General features: G+C 43.7%; 1 pseudogene; it reads right to left on the bottom strand.

Annotated features, from left to right (window-relative positions):
* Positions 1-6,276: 6,276 nt before the first annotated feature.
* LOC118653772 lies at positions 6,277-6,761 on the bottom strand (annotated as a pseudogene).
* Between the last annotated feature and the right edge of the window lie 3,156 nt (positions 6,762-9,917).

Here is a 9,917-nt window from a genome sequence, read left to right as displayed (position 1 = left end):
ACATTGGTGGGTATAGGGTAGTTAGCAGTTAACAACAGGATAACAATAACAGTGAGGGGTTTTGTGGTCTCTGCTCTGATGCAGTAAGGGGTCAGAAAAAAAAGGAAATTACCCCAACATTCCAAAGGTTTGTTATAGTAGATACAAAAAGACAATAGTAAAGATTGCCCTTTGTCAGGGAAGATACCAGCCTAGGACATGACTACCCGCCATGACTCAATTTTAGTTAGAAAGTTTTAATTTCTGACCATCCTATGTGATAACTTCAGGTCTCTGACTTTATAAGGCCTGCCATGCCAGCCTCCTCTGAGCTTGTCACGTTTAATATGTGTCCCCTTTTTTGTCCACATCTAGATTCCTTGAAAACAACTACATTCTTGCAAAACAACTAAATCAATAGTTTAAGGCTCTAACATTAGAAGAATTCCTATCTTTAAATCATTCTATTTTAGCATTGTTATCTGTTCTTACATTTTTGGGAACTAGCTCTTGTTTGAAAAAGCTGATTATTAACTGAGATTTCATTTCAAGGAACCACAAAACTTCCTAGGCTCATTTCCTGACCTAGTCCCTTTCCTGTTATCCTAGGCCCATGGTCGGCAAACTATGGCTCGCGAGCCACATGCGGCTCTTGGGCTCCTTGAGTGTGGCTTAGGAGTTAAGTTAATAACAATGTACCTAATTAAGTTAATTACAATGTACCTACCTATATAGTTTAAGTTTAAAAAATTTGGCTCTCAAAAGAAATTTCAATCATTGTACTGTTGATATTTGGCTCTGTTGACTAATGAGTTTGCCGACCACTGTCCTGGGCCCTTCCTTGTTTCACTGTCCCCAGCTTTAATAAACATCCTCGAAAATTAAAAAAAGAGAGAAACCTACAGTTAATACTCAAACTTCTACATATCTATTCTTAATTTTTAATTTTACCCTTTTAGTTAAGCTGGGACTTTACGGTGACATTGCCATCCCAATGGGCCTAGAAGGCAGAGCATTGAGCCAAATAAATATTCTCATGCCTGAAGATCTAAAGATCTAAAGCAGCGGTTCTCAACCTGTGGGTCGCGACCCCTATGGGGGTCGAACGACCCTTTCACAGGGGTCGCCTCAATACATCCTGCATATCAGATATTTACATTACGATTCATAACAGTAGCAAAATTACAGTTATGAAGTAGCAACGAAAATAATTTTATGGTTGGGGTCACCACAACATGAGGAACTGTATTAAAGGGTCGCAGCATTAGGAAGGTTGAGAGCCACTGATCTAAAAGGATTTGTCTTGCTAACTTTTGGACTTGTTTTTAATCTGTCATTTCTTTCTTCTCTCCTGTGTCTCTTGGAATGAGAATGTCTAACCTATGCCTGCCCCACCACTATATTTTGGGAGCACATAACTTATTTGGTTTCACAGGTTCACAGCTGGAAAGGAATTTTGCCTCAGGATGAATCATACCTAAAGCTTCATCAATGTCTGATGTAAATAAGATTTTGGAATTGGGACTTTAGAGTTGATGTCGGAATGAGCTAAAACATTTAGGGCTGTTGAAATGGAATTGGTGAATTTTTCATGTGAGAACTTGTGAGAAGGAGTCAGGAATGATATCCTATGGACTATTGTTATGGACCAATGTTCGTGAGAGTAAGACCACCAACTCCAATTAGGTCTTAAGCAGCAAGTGAGGATTTATTGAAAGCTGGCCAGCGACTGCCGTAGGCATGTTCTCCTACGACAGCCCTGACCCTGGTTCCAGGCCAGCCTTTTATTCCCAAAAACCATATAACGGTTGGCTAAACACACACAAAGTTACCTGGGATACATTAATCGACACTCCCCCGTTACCAAGGTATTCATTAATCAACTTGCCCAGTTGCTCTAGCTACTAATATCAACTTGCCCCGTTGCCCCGACTACTAATATTAACTTTCCCCGTTGCCCCAACTACTAATATTAACTTGCCCTGTTGCCTATACTACCCTCGACCACAGTTGGTTCCATTTCCCCAGTACAAGAGGGGCTTAACTGTAACACTACATGATTGTGTTCCCTCAAAATTCATATGTTGAAGCCACAATTTTCAATGTAATGGTATTTGGGTAGGGATCTCCCAAATAGTTCATGAAAATGCAGCCTTCATGAATGTGGCTGGTGCCTTTATATGATGAGACATAAGAAAGATGATCTCTCTGTGTCATCCATATGAGGATATGGTGAGAAAATAGCTGTCTACAAGCCAAGAAGCAGGTCCTTACTGTTAGGGTCACTGAAGGAGGTACACATGAGGCTGAAAGTGTTAAAGAATTATAAATTTATTAAGTCATCTGGAAACCAGATGGACTGTGCCCCAAAATGGTGCTACTGTCAGGGACTGAGGAGTCAGAGATTTTAAAGGACTCTAGGTGGGCTTTTTTTTTTGGCAGAGAATTCTCTGGACGAGTCTGGATCCTTGGCAAGTCCGGAGGGGAAAGTTACTGGTCTTGGCAAATAGAATGTGGCCTAAGTTAAAGGGAATGTCGGTTGCAAAATGATCTAAAGGTCAGTTTCCTAGGGGATGGGATATCAATTTGATTATTCAATCAGACTTAACATTCCAGCCTTTTTATTTTATGGAATAGGGACGGAGGTCACTTCTTCCATAGTTATCTCCTGCGGAGAGAGGACATCAAGATCATAAGGGGATGGACTTTTATTGTAGTCAGCTGGAATACTGTATTGATTCTTCATGGTTGGAGCGAGGAGTTGCAGCAACATGATTTCCCCAAAAGACTGGTTGGTGAAGCCTCAAAAGTGGTCCTGAAGGAAATATGAAAAATGACACAGAATACATGGGCCAAAAACAACGAGCAATAGGAATGTTAATGATCCTATGGAGGGAAGTAGCTAGGTATACCAATTTATATTCTTTAGCCAGTAGTCCCATGAATTTGATTGACATTCTCTAATCTTTGTGCCCTTTTCTGTTAATTTTTGGGTGGCATCCCTGACTAGGATAGAATGATTGACATAAAAACAACATTCTTCACCCAGAAAGAGGCATAGACTCCCTTTCTCCATTGTTAGGAGGTCTAGTCCTCCAGTTTTGGAGAGTGACAGTTGCTAGTGAATCTATCTGATCCTGTATTTGAACTAAACTTTTTGCAATGTCATCTAGGCTTTCTTGTAGTTTCTGAGACAGGAGTTCAAAATATGATAGAACAGTGGTTGAGTCCCATATGCCAGTCCCAAACACTTGCTGAGATACCTAGGGTTATGGGGAGAAGGATTATCTGATTGCCCTTTTGTGTCAGATATGATGGGTTATGGGGACAGGTAAAGACTGATTATTGGGGGGCTATGTCTATGTTGGGTGAGAGATAGACTAGACTCACAGCAGTCGCCAACCTTTCGGACCTCACGGACCACCAGTGGTCTGCGGACCACCGGTTGGTGACCCGTGGACTAGAGTACAGGTCTCCATCCATTTGGTTATCCTTGTTTTGAGTAGAACTCTGTCTCCTGCTAAGAAGGGATGTAGAGCCCTAGACGGTTTGGCTCAGTAGATGGAGTGTTGGCATGGGGACTGAAGGGTTCGATTATGGTCAAGGGCACATACCTCAGTTGCAGGCTCCTCCCCAACCAAGGCCCTTGTCAGGGCATGTGCAGGAGGCAACCAATCAATGTGTTCCTCTCACATTGATATTTCTCTATGTCTTTCCCTCTGTCTTTCCCTCTCTCTAAAAATCAATGGGAAAATATCCTCTGGTGAGGAAAAAAAAGAAGGGATGTAGAAAAAAATCCCTAGCATATACCAAATCATTAATTATAGTCAGTGTTTAATTACTATGCCAGTTGGAGTTTGTATGTCATACCCAAGGCTGAGAAAACCTGCTGAATGACTTGGGAGGTAAAAGCTGGTCCTGAGGCACCGTTGGTGTCACTTATGTGGTGTTGATACTTTTCTGGGCCTGAAGCTGAAATATAACTGAGGCCTAGATGTTATCTTTAGGGAGGAAAAGTTCATGGGATCTAAATTGCCTGACTAGTGATATGAAAGGGGAGGATAGGTTACCCTGGGATCAAGATTCTTGTTTTTCCAGTTTTGTCCCTTTCTAGACATTCAGAGCTTTCTGCTCTGGTGAGATTCTGTACCTGGACCATTGTCCTTGCCCTGGGGGTCTACAGCCCCCCCACCCCTCAAGGATTTTTGGCACTGAATTCTTTCAGAGAAGAGGGCCGAAGAGTCTCTTCTCTGTGACTGCTTCCTGCTGAAAGGGGTCAACATTTTTCCTAAAATTGCCGCAACCTGCACAGCTAGGTTTCAGGATCTGAAGGAGGGGCTGACACACAAATGAAAATGCTATACAAGAAAAATGAATTTAGAAGGCATTGGGGGCCAGGGGTGTCTCTTTTGTGAAGAGCACACCGAAACTGGGTCCCGTCTGCTTTTATTCACTTGAATACACATTTTTCCTTTAACAATGTATACAGGCATGTCAATCAAAGATAAAGTTTGGTATACAGTAAAAGGATTATCAGGATAGGGAATTGCCTTGAGCACCACTATCTCAACACAGCCCTGCTAACACCCAAGGTCCATTGGCCTTCTGAGTTCCTTGGTGCACTCTTATGACAGTACTAGAGGCCTGGTACATGAAATTTGTGCATGGGGGGAAGGGGCAGTGTGTGTCCCTCAACCCAGCCTGCACCCTCTCCAATCAGGGACCCCTTGAGGGATGTCCAACAGCCGGTGAGATCGGGCCTAAACTGGCAGTCGGACATCCCTCTCACAACCCAGGACTGCTGGCTCCCAACCGCTTGCCTGCCTGCCTGATTGCCCCTAACTGCTTCTGCCTGCCAGTCTGATCACCTCCTAACCACTCCCCTGCCAGCCAGCCTGATTGGTGCCTAACTGCTCCCCTGCTGGCCCAATTGCCCCTAACTCACCTCCCCTGCTGGCCTGGTCACCCTAACTTCCCTTCTTTGCCAGCCTGGTTGCCCTTAACTGCCCTCCCCTGCTGTCCCGATTGCCTCTATCTTCACTCCCCTGCCAACCTGGTCATCCCTAACTGCCTTCCCCTGCAGGCCTGGGTCTCCCCCAACTGTCCTCCCCTGTAGGCTTGGTCACCCCCAACTGCCCTCCCCTGCCCGCCATCTTGTGTGTTGGAGTGATGGCCATCTTGTGGTGGCCATCTTGTGTCCACATGAGGGCGGCCATCTTGTGTGTTGGAGTGATGGTCAATTTGCATATTACTGCTTTATTAGGTAGGATTGGGAAAGTGGTGGCTTACCGCATCTCCCCCTTTTTCTTTTCTTAATAAATATTGAAAAGTGTATGCTGTCTATAGGGCTTGAGTCCTTTTAAGACTCTTCATGCCTGCCATGACTGTTTTGGCTCAGTGGATAGAACGTCAGCCTGTGGACTTGAGGGTCCCAGGTTCGATTCCAGTCAAGGGCATGTACCTTGGTTGCAGGCACATCCCCAGTGGGAAGTGTGCAGGAGGCAGCTGATCGGTGTTTCTCTCTCATCGATGTTTCTGGCTCTCTATCCCTCTCCCTTCCTCTCTGTAAAAAATCAATAAAATAAATTTTAAAAAAAAGACTCTTCATTCCTCATCTTCAGAGGAGAAATAAACATATAAGAACGAGAATGAGAGATAATAGTGTGCCGGAAGCCGGTCCATCCTTGCTGCTTGACACAGTCCGCTGCAGGAAAGAAACATCTGCACAGCATATGTTTCAAGGGACCTGGCGTATATAGCATACTGTTCTTAATATGTTTGCTCCCCTTAGCGCTGTGTGTTTTAACCAAGGTCACCTCTCCAACAAAGGTTGTTTCCCCAGGTAGGAATTTTTCCCTGAAGTCAGGGAGGGGATGAAACTCCTTAACTAAGTGCCAGGCGGGTAGTTAATCACTACAAACAATCATGCTTAAGCTACATAATCTTTACTCCCTGGAATGGAGATAAGAAACGCCCTAACCTTTGTAATAGAAATTGACAGGATTAAAATCAACTGGGATAAATACGGATGTAACAAGACAATAAACAGCAGAACCTCTCTGGAGATCCAGACCAGAACTTGGCTGGAGATCCTGGCTAGAGATCCTGGCTAGGCTGCTGATCAACTGAACACTGTCTCCGTGTCCTTCCTTCTTCGCCGACTCCGTCTACGCCTTTGGGAACCCCTGGACCTGCTGGGGTTGGACCCCGGCAATAGTGGTTATGCTAAGAGTCAAATGTAGGGAGATCCAATGAAAAGGACTGAGTTCTTTCATGTCCTTTTTAAATTGCTGCCAAGCATCTAAGGAACTAGTTTGTAGTAGGCTTCTTTCTGGGCTATCAGTTCTTTATGGGTCCCCTTCTCAATCACTGGCCCCTGTGACATGACAGCAATGATATTCGAGTTCTGGATGGTGAACAAATGGTTGGCAATGACAATGCAGGTCAAACCTTCTCTGGTTTTGTCCAGGGAAACCTGCACCATCGTACAACTGATGGCTGCTAGCATGGCAAGGCTTCTTTATCATCCCCCAGGTGATCTCTGGACTGTTTCTCCTCTGTCTCATTCTTCTCCTATTCCTTATCTTTAGCTTGTTGCTCGGGGCTACTGCTATCTGTGCCTGGAGTAGTCAATTGTCTGCAGCCACAGGAACAGGATGAGGCTCCAGGTGCAAGGTCCTCATTAATCTGGTCAGTTCCTCTCTCTGATCCATGTTGAAGTTTAATGTTCCTTGCAGGAATCCACACAGGCTTGGAGGAGTTTTCTGGAAATACACAAGCATATCCTCAACCAAAGGTTAACAAAGGGACCCTTCCATAAACCAGACTCAGGATCTTTCCATCTAACCAAAAAATTTTCTTTTGGCTTATTCTGACACCAGTGTAATTCCATAGGTGTCTTGCCATCAGCATTACAAGTGAAAAAATTTAAAGTAATTAAGGCTTGATGTAGTTTACCTATAGGAGATTTCTCCAGCATCACTATTCCCCCTTTTTGTTTTTCAAGTTGGGATTTTAGCCACTGATGTTGGAGTTCTATAATTGCCTATCCTTGGGAATTGTATGGTATTCCCGTAATGTGCCTGTTGTAATAAAGTATGCATTTCCTTTTGTTAAAGGACCAGGCAGGGTGGTATGAGCCCTGATATGAGTAATATAAAAGGGATATTGTCTTTGCTGTACAATTTGCTGTATCTGTTTAAATAGTATAAATAGACTTTGGTCACTAAGCCATTTTAATCGAGCAGTCTCAATTCTGTTTACCAGGCCAGTAGTATAGGCAGAATCAGAAATAATATTAAGAGGCTTTTGGAAATCCTGCAATGCAGCCTTGATAGATTCTAATTTAATTCTTTGCACAGAAGTGTGACTGGTCTGGATGACTCAGTCTGAATTTACTGTATGATAAGCAGCTTTAGCATTAGATGAACCACCAGTAAAAACAGTTAATTCTCCAGGAATAGGTTCCTGTCTAGTATTTTTGATACAAATAATAAGGGTGTAATATAAAAATTGTAGTAACTTTTATTTTTTAATTGTTTTATTGCTTAAAGTATTATCAAGAGTATTAAATGTGTCTCCTTTTTTCCCCCGCCCTTAACAATCCCCCGGCCTCCCCTACCCCACAGTGTCTTATGTCCATTGGTTATGCTTATATGCATGCATACAAGTCCTTCGGTTGATCTCTTAACCGCCCCCCCCCCCCACGCCCCTCAACCCTCCCTGGCTTTCCGTAGTAACTTGTTTTTTAGTAGGTGACAACTAAGTTCCCCTGAATATTCACTTATTTCAACTTGCCAATTTAAATTAGTTTGAAATAAGGTTTATTTTCTAACTTCATTTGTCCTTGGGTTGTGGACAGCAAATGACACTAATTAGATTTCTGCTATCATGTTACAGAATTTACTAGGTGACTAAAAAATACGCAGGAGTACCCAGAGGTATAGGAAAAACCCATTTATTTTCAGATGTTTCACATGTACTAGTACAGTGACTCAGGGGTCAGTTCTCCAAATCCTTAGTGAGCCAATATGGAGAAAGCTTTCTCTTTATACCCTTTGGTTTCATTGTTCCCCAAATAAGGATCAGACTTCCGGACCTTTTGCAGGCTTTTCAAAAAGCCCAGTGTGTTGGGATGAGGGCCGTGAGACCACACCTAAAGGCCTGGCCTGGTGCCAGCACTGATAACCCCCTCAGGGGTTGTGTATTGTTCATAGTTTATGGCCTCTGTAAAATGGAAATATTTAGGTAAACAGGTCTTGCAAGACCAGATAATTAAGGAAGGGGCAGTGACTAGACCAGGGGTGGGCAAACTTTTTGACTCGAGGGCCGCAATGGGTTCTTAAACTGGACCGGAGGGCCGGAACAAAAGTATGGATGGAGTGTTTGTGTGAACTAATATAAATTCAAAGTAAACATCCTTACATAAAAGGGTACGGTCTTTTTTTTTTTTTTTTTAGTTTTATTCATTTCAAAGGGCAGGATCTGGCCCGCTGGCCGTAGTTTGCCCACGGCTGGACTAGACTATAGGCTAACAAGAATGTGCCTTAGGGATACAGAGTCAGGCTGCTAGCACCGCCCCCCCCCCCCCCCACCACCAAATGTCTTATTTTCCTCATCATCCCACCCCCCTTGATCCTCAAGCTGATGTTCAGCCTTGGGTATTCAATAGAAGACTCAAAGCTAGGGAGCAGGGTATTCAGCAGCTCGAGTCTTTTTTTCATCTTTATCACCCAAGGAATTGTGATGGCAGTCAAGAGACCTGGTCTGGAGTAACATCTGGGGCTTCAGGGCCTACTGATTTTATTTCTATTAGCTGTTCTAAACCTGTTTTCTTTCTTAGAAGAAGGGAGAGGGAATCTACACAGGTTTCTTCATTTCTGGCTTCAGAGCAGTTGGAGTGGTGAGAAGCACATCTCAGGGTCCCATCTATTTCTTCTCCAGTTGGCCCATCGTCCTTGCTCTGCTTATTTCTGTCTAACTGCCTAACATATCCCCTCAAGAATCCTGCTTATGAATTCTTTCAGGGAAAATGGATGGCAGTGGGCTCCTCTGACTACTTCCATGTTGAGGAGGGACGAAGTTTTCTTTCAGAGCCAAGAGATCCTTGATTTCTGTCAGAGGGGCAATGAGGCCTAGGCACGGAAAGAGGTGGGCTTGTGACCTGGCAGAGACAAACTGTATTATAAAATTTAGTATTATTGAGCAATTAGAACAGCAAGAGTTATGACAAATGGTCTGGTGGAAGGGAAAGAAAACATTTTAGTTCTAATAACTCCTATTGAAATAGGATTTTTCTCCTTAAAATCACCCTTATGTTTATTAAAGAGCCAAATTAAGACCAACTTATCTATTGCATTCAATTTGGCCTGATTGTTTGCATAAACACAAGAATGGTAACTGGCCACCTTTGCTGGAATTTCATGATTGAGTCTCAATGTGCCCCGTAGGGCAGGGAAACCAACCCATCCAGCTGTTGTCAGTCCTGCCTGCAGTATCTGCTGGGTTAGGTGAATTCCTCACCTGCAGTGGCTCCACCCGGGCCCAGGCCCTAGGCTTCAAGGCCCATTTCAGCAGCTCTCCTACTCATCACGGCCTAGAGTGCATGGTGGTTCCACAGGGATGCAAAGGCACCCTCGTTGCTCCCCTTCCACTCTGTCCAACTGCCAATGATGGCAGGGTATGGGCCTGACGCTCCAGTGTCAGCTATTTTCAGGGCTACCAAGCAAGATACCAGGCTTTCTCCATGGCACTTTTATTGGCTTCAAGCCTTCAGAGTCCAGACAGGGCTCTTTAAAACATGATACTCCAGTCAAAGTTTTTGGTCAATAAAACCACTATTGGAAACCAGTCTTATTGAGTTTATGCAAAGAAATGCATTGCCATGATTCATTCATTAAGTATTGCCAAATTTCAGAGGAATCATATAGGGAGAAAAA

Source organism: Myotis myotis, unplaced genomic scaffold (genome assembly GCF_014108235.1).
Source record: "Myotis myotis isolate mMyoMyo1 unplaced genomic scaffold, mMyoMyo1.p scaffold_m19_p_4, whole genome shotgun sequence".
Lineage (NCBI taxonomy): Eukaryota > Metazoa > Chordata > Mammalia > Chiroptera > Vespertilionidae > Myotis > Myotis myotis.
This window is presented reverse-complemented; position numbering and strand designations above follow the sequence as displayed.